Below are 12,240 nucleotides of genomic sequence, written 5' to 3'. Positions count from 1 at the left end.
TGGATTATGCCTCACATGATAATTATTTTGTTGAGTTTGCTCCCACTGTTATTCATGAGAAGAATTTTGCTTGTGTGGAGAGTAATAAAATATCTATGCGTGTAGATCATGAAAAGAATGCTTTAGGTGCTGGTTATATTGTTGAATTCATTCATGATGCTACTGAAAATTATTATGAGGGAGGAGCATGTGCTTGTAGGAATTGCAATAATATCAAGTTTCCTCTCTATGTGCTTAAAGTTTTGAAGTTATGCTTGTTATGCCCTCCTATGCTAGTTGATTATTGTTCCCATAAATTGTTTGCTCACAAAATCCCTATGCATAGGAAGTGGGTTATACTTAAATGTGCTAGTCATATTCTTCATGATGCTCTCTTTATGTTACAATCTTATCTTTTATGTGAGCATCATTGAAATCATCATGCCTAGCTAGGGGCGTTAAATGATAGCGCTTGTTGGGAGGCAACCCAATTTTATTTTTGTTCCTTGCTTTTTGTTCCTGTTTAGTAATAAATAATTCATCTAGCCTCTGTTTAGATGTGTTTTTATGCTTTTAATTAGTGTTTGTGCCAAGTAGAACCTTTGGGAAGACTTGGGGAAAGTCTTTGCGATCATGCTGTAAAAAATAGAAACTTTAGCGCTCACGAGATTAGCTGCCATTTTTTATTGGTGAGTGCTACTTAGTTAATTATTTTTGCAGATGATTAATAGATAAATTACTCACGTCCAGCAATTTATTTTTAGAATTTTTGTGGTTCCAGAAGTATACTTTTGATCCAGATTACTACATACTGTTCTGTTTTTGACAGATCCTGTTTTCTATGTGTTGTTTGCTTATTTTGATGAATCTATGAGTAGTATCGGAGGGTATGAACCATAGATAAGTTGGAATACAGTAGATATTACACCAATACGGATTTAGAATGAGTTCAAAATAGTACCTAAGTGGTGATTTATTTTCTTATACTAACGGAGCTTACGAGTTTTCTGTTAAGTTTTGTGTTGTGAAGTTTTCAAGTTTTGGGTAAAGATTCGATGGACTATGGAATAAGGAGTGGCAAGAGCCTAAGCTTGGGGATGCCCAAGGCACCCCAAGGTAATATTCAAGGACAACCAAAATCCTAAGCTTGGGGATGCCCCGGAAGGCATCCCCTCTTTCGTCTTCGTTCATCGGTAACTTTACTTGGAGCTATATTTTTATTTACCACATGATATGTGTTTTGCTTGGAGCGTAATTTTATTTTATTTAGTTTTGCTTGCTGTTTGAATAAAATACCAAGATCTGAAATTCTTAATGTTAGAGAGTCTTCACATAGTTGCATAATTATTCGACTACTCATTGATCTTCACTTATATCTTTCGGAGTAGTTTGTCATTTGCTCTAGTGCTTCACTTATATATTTTTAGAGCACGGTGGTGGTTTTATTTTGAAGAAATAGATGAACTCTCGTGCTTCACTTATATTATTTTGAGAGTCTTTAGAACAGCATGTTAGTTTGCTTTGGTTATGAAACTAGTCCTAACATGATGGGCATCCAAGAGTGACATAATAAAAACTTTCATATAAAGTGCATTGAATACTATGAGAAGTTTGATGCTTGATAATTGTTTGAGATATGAAGATGGTGATATTAGAGTCGTGCTAGTTGAGTAGTTGTGAATTTGAGAGATACTTGTGTTAAAGTTTGTGATTCCCGTAGCATGCACGTATGGTGAACCGTTATGTGATGAAGTCGGAGCATGATTTATTTATTGATTGTCTTCCTTATGAGTGGCGGTTGGGGACAAGCGATGGTCTTTTCCTACCAATCTATCCCCCTAGGAGCATGCGCGTAGTACTTTGTTCCGATAACTATAGATGTTTGCAATAAGTATGTGAGTTCTTTATGACTAATGTTGAGTCCATGGATTATACGCACTCTCACCCTTCCACCATTGCTAGCCTCTCTTGTGTCGTGCAATTTTCGCCGGTACCATATCACCCACCATTACCTTCCTCAAAGCAACCACCATACCTACCTATTATGGCATTTCCATAGCCATTCCGAGATATATTACCATGCAACTTTCCACCGTTCCGTTATTATGACACGCTTCATCATTGTCATATTGCTTTGAATGATCATGTAGTTGACATCGTATTTGTGGCAAAGCCACCGTTCATAATTCTTCCATACATGTCACTCTTGAGTCATTGCGCATCCCGGTACACCGCCAGAGGCATTCACATAGAGTCATATTTTGTTCTAAGTATTGAGTTGTAATTGTTGAGTTGTATGAAAATAAAAGTGTGATGATCATCATTATTAGAGCATTGTCCCAGTGAGGAAAGGATGATGGAGACTATGATTCCCCCACAAGTCGGGATGAGACTCCGGACTAAATAAAAAAAGGCCATAAAAAGAGAGAAAGGCCCCAAAAAAGAGGCCATAAAAAAGAGAAAAGGCCCAAATAAAAAAATGAGAGAAAAAGAGAGAAGGGGCAATGCTACTATCCTTTTACCACACTTGTGATTCAAAGTAGCACCATGATCTTCATGATAGAGAGTCTCCTATGATATCACTTTCATATACTAGTGGGAATTTTTCATTATAGAACTTGGCTTGTATATTCCAATGATGGGCTTCCTCAAAATGCCCTAGGTCTTCGTGAGCAAGCAAGTTGGATGCACACCCACTTAGTTCCTTTTGTTGAGCTTTCATATATTTATAGCTCTAGTGGATCTGTTGCATAGCAATCCCTACTCACTCACATTGATATCTATTAATGGGCATCTCCATAGCCCGTTGATACGCCTAGTTGATGTGAGACTATCTTCTCCTTTTTGTCTTCTCCACAACCACCATTCTATTCCACATATAGTGCTATATCCATGGCTCACGCTCATGTATTGCGTGAAGATTGAAAAAGTTTGAGAACATCGGAAGTATGAAACAATTGCTTGGCTTGTCATCGGGGTTGTGCATGATTTAAATATTTTGTGTGGTAAATATGGAGCATAGCCAGACTATATGATTTTGTAGGGATAGCTTTCTTTGGCCATGTTATTTTGAGAAGACATAATTGCTTTGTTAGTATGCTTGAAGTATTATTATTTTTATGTCAATATTAAACTTTTGCCTTGAATCTTATGGATCTGAATATTCTTGCCACAATAAAGAAAATCACATTGATAAATATGTTAGTTAGCATTCCACATCAAAAATTCTGTTTTTATCATTTACCTACTCGAGGACGAGCAGGAATTAAGCTTGGGGATGCTGATACGTCTCCAACATATCTATAATTTTTGATTGTTCCATGCTATTATATTATCAACCTTGGATGTTTTATATGCATTTATATGCTATTTTATATGATTTTTGGGACTAACCTATTAACCTAGAGCCCAGTGCCAGTTTTTGTTTTTCCTTGTTTTAGAGTATCGCAGAAAAGGAAAATCAAACGGAGTCCAATTGACCTGAAACTTCACAAAACTTATTTTTGGACCAGAAGAAGCCCACGGAGTATAGGAGTTGGACCAGGAGAGTCCCGGGCTGCCCACGAGGGTGGGGGGCACGCCCACCCCCCTGGGCGCGCCCCCTGCCTCGTGGAAAGCCCGGAGGTCCACCGACGTACTTCTTCCTCCCATATATACCCATATACCCTAAAAACTTCGGGGAGCAGAATAGATCGGGAGTTCCGCCGCCAGAAGCCTCCGTAGCCACCGAAAACCAATCTAGACCCGTTGCGACACCCTGCCGGAGGGGGCAATCCCTCTCCGGTGGCCATCTTCATCATCCTGGTGCTCTCCATGACGAGAAGGAAGTAGTTCTCCCTTGGGGCTGAGGGTATGTACCAGTAGCTATGTGTTTGATCTCTCTCTCTCTCCCTCTCTCTCTCTCATGTTCTTGAGGTGGTACGATCTTGATGTATCGCGAGCTTTGCTATTATAGTTGAATCTTATGATGTTTCTCCCCCTCTACTCTCTTGTAATGGATTGAGTTGTCCCTTTGAAGTTATCTTATCGGATTGAGTCTTTAAGGATTTGAGAACACTTGATGTATGTCTTGCTGGGATGCCCGTGGTGACAATGGGGTATTCTATTGATCCACTTGATGTATGTTTTGGTGATCAACTTGCGGGTTCCGCCCATGAACCTATGCATAGGGGTTGGCACACGTTTTTGTCTTGACTCTCCGGTAGAAACTTTGGGGCACTCTTTGAAGTACTTTGTGTTGGTTTGAATAGATGAATATGAGATTGTGTGATGCATATTGTATAATCATACCCACGGATACTTGAGGTGACATTGGAGTATCTAGGTGACATTAGGGTTTTGGTTGATTTGTGTCTTAAGGTGTTATTCTAGTACGGACTCTACAATAGATTGAACGGAAACAATAGCTTCATGTTATTTTACTACGGACTCTTGAATAGATCGATCAGAAAGGATAACTTTGAGGTGGTTTCATACCCTACCATAATTTCTTCGTTTGTTCTCCGCTATTAGTGACTTTGGAGTGACTCTTTGTTGCATGTTGAGGGATAGTTATATGATCCAATTATGTTATTATTATTGAGAGAACTTGCACTAGTGAAAGTATGAACCCCAGACCTTGTTTCCTAGCATTTCAATACCGTTTGTGTTCAATTTTATCACTAGTTATGTTGCTGTTTTTATATTTTCAGATTACAAAAACCTTTATCTACCATCCATATACCACTTGTATCACCATCTCTTCGCTGAACTAGTGCACCTATAAAATTTACCATTGTATTGGGTGTGTTGGGGACACAAGAGACTCTTTGTTTTTTGGTTGTAGGGTTGCTTGAGAGAGACCATCTTCATCCTACGCCTCCTACGGATTGATAAACCTTAGGCCATCCACTTGAGGGAAATTTGCTACTGTCCTACAAACCTCTGCACTTGGAGGCCCAATAACGTCTACAAGAAGAAGGTTGTGTAGTAGACATCAAGCCGCATCAACAATCTTCGGATGTCCCTCACCAACGCATAGAAGGGATCACAAGATGTCGCTACCTACTTCGCCTACATGCGATCGCTAGCTGATGAGTTGGCAGCCGTTGGCAGACCGCTCAACGATGATGAACTCATCTCCCACATCCTCTCCAGGATGGATCTTGACTATCAGCCGCTGATCTCCGCCCTGGACGTCCGCACCGAGCCACTCTCCATCGACCACCTGTTTGCCCTTATGTCCAACTTTGATCAAAGGGCCGAGTTGTTCCAAGGGTCCAACTCCTCTGTCGGCTTCAAGTCTTCTGCAAATGTTGCTGCTCGTGGTGGCCGGGGCCCTACCAAGGGCTATCGCGGCCCTTCCAGGGGCAACTCGAGCGGCGGCGGTGGCGGAGGCTACAACCCTAGCAGCCATAACTCTAGTGGTGGCGGCCATGGTGGCTACCACCAGAACCAGCATGGCAGCGGTAGCAGTCGTCAAAACGGTGGTCGCCCCTTCTACTCCAACAACAGGGGCTACTGATAACCCACAAGTATAGGGGATCAATTGTAGCCTCTTTCGATAAGTAAGAGTGTCGAACCCAACGAGGAGCTAAAGGTAGAACAAATATTCCCTCAAGTTCTATCAACCACCAATACAACTCTACGCACGCTTGACGTTCGCTTTACCGGAAACAAGTATGAAACTAGAAGTACTTTGTAGGTGTTTTTGGGTAAGCTTGCGGGAAAGTAAAGAACACGAAAATAAAAGCTAGGGGCTGTTTAGATAAAGACACAACTAAATTAGTTTTAGCAGCGAGATTTTGTCAACAAGAAAGTTATTTGTCCCTAGGCAATCGATAACTAGACCGGTAATCATTATTGCAATTTTATTTGAGGGAGAGGCATAAGCTAACATACTTTCTCTACTTGGATCATATGCACTTATGATTGGAACTCTAGCAAGCATTCGCAACTACTAAATATTCGTTAAGGTAAAACCCAACCATAGCATTAAAGCATCAAGTACCCTTTATCCCATACGCAAACAACCTACTTACTCGGGTCTGTGCTTCTGCCACTCACGCCACCCACCATAAGCAAATCATAAGCATATTGCAAACCCTACAATGGGAATCCCTCACGCTTGCGCGACACGGAGAGCACCATAGGACAACACCAATAATAAAACATACAACTCAAACCAATCACGATCATCAAATAGCCATTAGGACAAAACAGATCTACTCAAACATCATAGGATAGCCATACATCATTGGGAAAGAATATATAGCGTTGGGCACCATGTTTAAGTAGAGATTACAGCGGGTAAGAGAGAGGTTACACCGCTGCATAGAGGGGGGAAGAGTTGGTGATGATGGTGGTGAAGTTGTTGGTGAAGATGGCGGTGATGATGATGGCCCCCGGTAGCGCTCCGGCGCCACCGGAAGCAAGGGGGAGAGGGGGCCCCCTTCTTCTTCTTCTTCCTTGACCTCCTCCCTAGATGGGAGAAGGGTTTCCACTCTGTCCTTGGCTCCCATGGCGTGGGAGGGGCGAGAGCCCCTCCGAGATTGCATCTATCTCTTTGTCTCTCTCTGTTTCTGCGTTCTCTCCTGGCTCTGTTTCACTGTTTTGTATATATATGGAGATTCGTAACTCCAATTGGCCTGAAACCTTCGCCGTGATTTTTTTCCGGATATTAGCTTTCTTGCGGCAAAAGAAGAGCGTCAACCGCCTTACGGTGAGCTCACGAGGGTAGGGGGCGCGCCCTAAGGGGGGCACCCCCCTGCCTCGTGACCACCTCGGGCACTGGTTTGCGTTGATTTTCCTTCCGAATTTTCCATATTTTCCAAAAATAAGCTCCGTCCGTTTTTATCCCGTTTGGACCCTGTTTGATATGGATATTCTGCGAAACCAAAAACATGCAACAGACAGGAACTGGCACTGGGCACTGGATCAATATGTTAGTCCCAAAAAATAGTATAAAAAGTTGCCAAAATTATATGAAAGTTCAATAATATTGGCATGGAACAATCAAAAATTATAGATACGACAGAGACGTATCAGCTACCAAGGAGGTAGGCAACCCAGGGAGGCAACACCAACACAAATCGTGGGTATGATATGGATGAGTTTGGCCCTTGCCAAATTTGCAAAAAAAAACTAACCATATAGCCAAAGATTGTAATTGGCGCTATGCTGAGTGAGGGAGTCCTGGATTAGGGGGTCTCCGGACAGCCGGACTATATCCTTTGGCCGGACTGTTGGACTATGAAGATACAAGATTGAAGACTTCGTCCCGTGTCCGGATGGGACTCTACTTGGCGTGGAAGGCAAGCTAGGCAATACGGATATGGATATCTCCTCCTTTGTAACCGACCTTGTGTAACCCTAACCCTCTCCGGTGTCTATATAAACCGGAGGGTTTTAGTCCGTAGGACAACACACAATCATACCATAGGCTAGCTTCTAGGGTTTAGCCTCTCTGATCTTATGGTAGATCTACTCTTGTACTACCCATATCATCAATATTAATCAAGCAGGACGTAGGGTTTTACCTCCATCAAGAGGGCCCGAACCTGGGTAAAACATTGTGTCCCCTGCCTCCTGTTACCATCCGGCCTAGACGCATAGTTCGGGACCCCCTACTTGAGATCCGCCGGTTTTGACACCGACATTGGTGCTTTCATTGAGAGTTCCTCTGTGTCATCACCTTTAGGACCGATGGCTCCTCCGATCATAAACAACGATGCGGTCTAGGGTGAGACCTTTCTCCCCGGACAGATCTTCGTGTTTGGCGGCTTTGCACTATGGGCTAATTCGCTTGGCCATCTAGAGCAGATTGAAAGCTATGCCCCTGGCCATCAGGTCAGATTTGGAAGTTTGAACTACACGACCGACATCCGCGGAGACTTGAACTTCGACGGATTCGAGCCACAGCCGGGCGCGCTACACTGTCACGATGGGTATGACCTAGCTCTGCCGCCGAACAGTACCCCAGAGGTCGTGCCCGCATCAGCTCTGACCCTTAGCTCGGAGCCAACTGCGCCAATCGAGGACGGGTGGCTAGACACCGCCTCAGGGGTTGTAGTCTCAACGGCGATCGAGCCGAACACCAGCCTAATCCTCTGCGAAGCCCGTGACTCCAAGGTGCCGGACTCTTTTCCGGACTCCGAATCGCCCGCGCCCCTGCCAATCGAATCCGATTGGGCGCCGATCATGGAATTCACCGCCGCGGATATCTTTCAGCACTCGCCCTTCGGCGACATTCTGAATTCACTAAAGTCTCTCTCTTTGTCAGGAGAGCCCTGGCCGGACTATGGCCAACAGGATTGGGATGCGGACGACAAAGAAATTCGACGCCCACCCACCACCCACTTCGTAGCCACTGTCGATGATTTAACCGACATGCTCGACTTTGACTCTAAAGACATCGACGGTATGGACGACGATGTAGGAGACGAACATGAACCAGCACCTATAGGGCATTGGAAAGCCACCTCGTCATATGACATATACATGGTGGATACACCCAAAGAAGGCAATGGCGACGAGATAACAGAGGATGACCCCTCCAAGAAGCAACCCAAGCGCCAACGTCAGCGGCGCCGCTCTAAGTCCCGCCAAAGCAAAAGTGGTGAAACCGGCACAGGAGATAATAACACTCCGGATAGTGCCGAAGACAACAACAATCCCCTCCAGCAAGATTTAGAGCAGGAGGATGGAGGAGCCAACCCTCCTAAGAGAGCGGCAAACGGAGAGGAGGAGGATGACAATTACATGCCCCCTCCGAAGACGAGGTAAGCCTCGGCGACGATGAATTCGTCGTACCAGAGGATCCCGTCGAACAGGAGCACTTCAAGCGCCGGCTTATGGCCACGGCAATTAGCCTGAAGAAAAAGCAGCAGCAGCTTCAAGCTAATCAAGATCTGCTAGCTGACAGATGGACTGAAGTCCTCGCGGCCGAGGAATATAAACTCGAGCGCCCCTCCAAGAATTACCCAAAGTGCAGGTTACTACCCCGACTGGAGGAAGAAGCGTATGATACGGCTGATCGGCCACCTCGTGGCCGCGATAGAGAGGCATTCCAGCCAAAAACTCGGCCTCCACCCCGACGCCATTCAAATAAAAAGGCATGGGGAGATACGCCAAACCCGCAAGACATATTGGAGGACAAAGCAAAGCATGCAAGATCGATCTACGGATCATGAGGGCGCACAACTCTGCGAGACGATAAACGTCACGCCGGATACAGTAAAAGCAAATCCGGCCAGGCCGAACACAGCGGGCAAGACCCATTCGAGCTGCGTTGCGATATAGCCCAATACAGAGGCGCCGCACACCCCTTATGCTTCACAGACGAAGTAATGGATCATCAATTCCCAGAAGGTTTCAAACCTGTAAATATTGAATCGTACGACGGCACAACAGATCCCACAGTATGGATCGAGGATTTCCTCCTCCACATCCACATGGCCCACGGTGATGACTTACACGCCATCAAATACCTCCCACTAAAGCTCAAAGGACCAGCGCGGCATTGGCTTAACAGCTTGCCAGCGGACTTCATTAGATGTTGGGAAGATCTGGAAGCCGCATTCCTCGACAACTTTCAGGGCACTTATGTGCGACCACCAGACGCCGATGACTTGAGCCACATAATTCAGCAGCCAGAAGAGTTGGCCAGGAAATTCTGGACTCGATTCCTTACAAAGAAAAATCAAATCGTCGACTGTCCGGATGCAGAGGCCTTAGCGGCTTTCAGACACAACATCCGAGACAAGTGGCTAGCCCGGCACCTTGGTCAGGAAAGGCCGAAATCTATGGCAGCTCTCACGATGCTCATGACCTGCTTTTGTGCGGGAGAAGACAGCTGGCTGGCTCGCAGTAATAACATATCAAAGAACCATGGTACCTCCGATACCAAGGACGGCAATAGCAGGTCACGTCGCAACAAACATAAGCGCCGCATTAACAGCGAAAATACCGAGGATACGGCAGTCAATGCCGGATTCAAAGGCTCTAAACCCGGCCAGTGGAAAAAGCCATTCAAACAAAGTACGCCGGGTCCGTCCAGCTTGGACCGTATACTCGATCGCTCATGTCAAATACACGGCACCCCAGGCAATCCAGCCAATCACACCAACAGGGAGTGTTGGGTGTTCAAGCAGGCCGGCAAGTTAATTGCCGAAAACAAGGACAAGGGGCCGCATAGCGATGACGAGGAGGAGCCCCGGCAGCCGCACACCGGAGGACGGAAGAGGTTTCCCCCGCAAGTGCGGACGGTGAACATGATATATGCAACCCACATCCCCAAGAGGGAGCGGAAGCGTGCGCTCAGGGACATATATGCGTTGGAGCCAGTCGCCCCAAAGTTCAACCCTTGGTCCTCTTGTCCGATCACCTTCGATCACAGGGACCACCCCACTAGTATCCGTCATGGCAGATTCGCCGCACTGGTCCTAGACCCAATCATTGACGGATTTCACCTCACTCGAGTCCTTATGGATGGTGGCAGTAGCCTGAACCTGCTTTATCGGGACACAGTGCGCAAAATGGGTATAGACCGCTCAAGGAACAAACCCACAAAAACGACCTTTAAAGGCGTCATTCCAGGTGTAGAGGCCCATTGCACATGCTCAATTACACTGGAAGTGGTCTTTGGATCCCCGGATAACTTCCGAAGCAAAGAGTTAATCTTCGATATAGTCCCGTTCTGCAGTGGTTATCACGCGCTGCTCGGGCGAACCACATTTGCTAGATTCAATGCGGTACCGCATTATGCATACCTCAAGCTCAAGATGCCAGGACCTCGCGGAGTTATTACAGTCAATGGAAACACAGAGCACTCTCTCCAAACAGAGGAGCACACCGCGGCCCTCGCAGCAGAAGCGCAAAGCAGCCTCTCAAGGCAATCGACCAGTTCGACGCTTCAAAGCCCGGACACCTTCAAGCGCGCTCGGAGCAATCGGCAAATAGACCGCCTGGTGCGATCTGAGCTTGCGTAGCAATACGACGGCCACCCCAATCCCAGCCCAACGACAAAACTCGTGCCACGCGTACATAATTACGCATTAAAAATACCATGGGCACAGGTGGGGAGGGGGGCACAACTGCGGCACGCCCCAAGACGCGGCTTAAACCGCACTAGGGGCTTCCCGTTTGGCTATCTTTCTCTTTTTTTCAAGACCTTAATCTCTGGAAACACTGTCCGGCAGCACTATTGCCGAACACATGATGCAACAACCAAGGAGGTAGACAGCTACGTCATACCACAGAATTCCTAGGTGGATTACAGTAATGAGCGAAATATTCGATTTAATATCATTCCTCAGCTTTCCCTTGGAAGGGACATAGTCCTACCCTTTGCTTATCACACTATCTGTATCACTCTACTTTAACGCAATTTTTTGAATAAACAATGCATGACATCACGACTATTATTGCATTCTTGTTATATATATATATTGCAACCATACACTTTGGTACGGCCAATACACCAGGGGCTTACGTACCCCACAATACGGTGTGAAAAGTCCGAACACTTTCACCAGTGCGGCACCCCGAACTTATAGCATTATATGCATCAGCTCCGAATCATGTCTTTGGTCAAATGTTGGGTTTGCCCGGCTCCTATATTTTGGTACCTTACGTTCCGCTCGATCGGCTAAGGTAGCACTAGGAGAACTACTGCGATTGTGCCCCGGTTTTGCTGGGTTCAGCACCTCAGTAGAGAAAGCTAAAACTGACTGTCATGATAAGGCGAGAGACTGGTCACTCTTCGGCGAGGTTTTCGAGTCCCTAAAGACTTATGCCGCTTAGAGCGAGGGGCCGACACTGTCCGGCTTAAAGGCGTGTATCGCGCCCCAAATTCGGCCTTCCGAATACCAGGGGCTTCGCCGAAATTTAAAACTATAGAATTCTATGACTAAGTGAGAGTGATAAAGCATTATTAGTCCGGTCGCCTTGTTTGCTGTGCTGAGCACCTCCCTCAAAGGACCCAAACATGGGAACAAGGGTGCTCAGGTTTATCCCGAACACCCCAGCACTCGTGGCATGGGGGCAGAAGCCGAGGACTAGCCATCTCTCAGATTGGATAAACAACCAAGCAGAAGGTAATATTTTAAATTCAAACAAGCGTTGCATAGCGCATATGAAACAATTTTTCATAAATACAGGATAAAACGAGCAAGTCTCACTCAAATATTACATCTTTTGAACACTCGTCCGCTATGAGACGGGCACCCAGCAGAACACCCTCGTAGTACATCTCGGGGTGGCGGTGCTCCTTGCCCTCCGACG

The 12,240-nt window shown here is 45.9% G+C and overlaps 1 pseudogene; it reads left to right on the top strand.

Annotated features, from left to right (window-relative positions):
• Window positions 1–5,074: 5,074 nt before the first annotated feature.
• Window positions 5,075–5,213, top strand: LOC119319808 (annotated as a pseudogene).
• The last annotated feature ends 7,027 nt before the right edge of the window (window positions 5,214–12,240 follow it).

This window comes from Triticum dicoccoides, chromosome 6A, assembly GCF_002162155.2.
Source record: "Triticum dicoccoides isolate Atlit2015 ecotype Zavitan chromosome 6A, WEW_v2.0, whole genome shotgun sequence".
Classification (NCBI taxonomy): domain Eukaryota; kingdom Viridiplantae; phylum Streptophyta; class Magnoliopsida; order Poales; family Poaceae; genus Triticum; species Triticum dicoccoides.
This window is presented reverse-complemented; position numbering and strand designations above follow the sequence as displayed.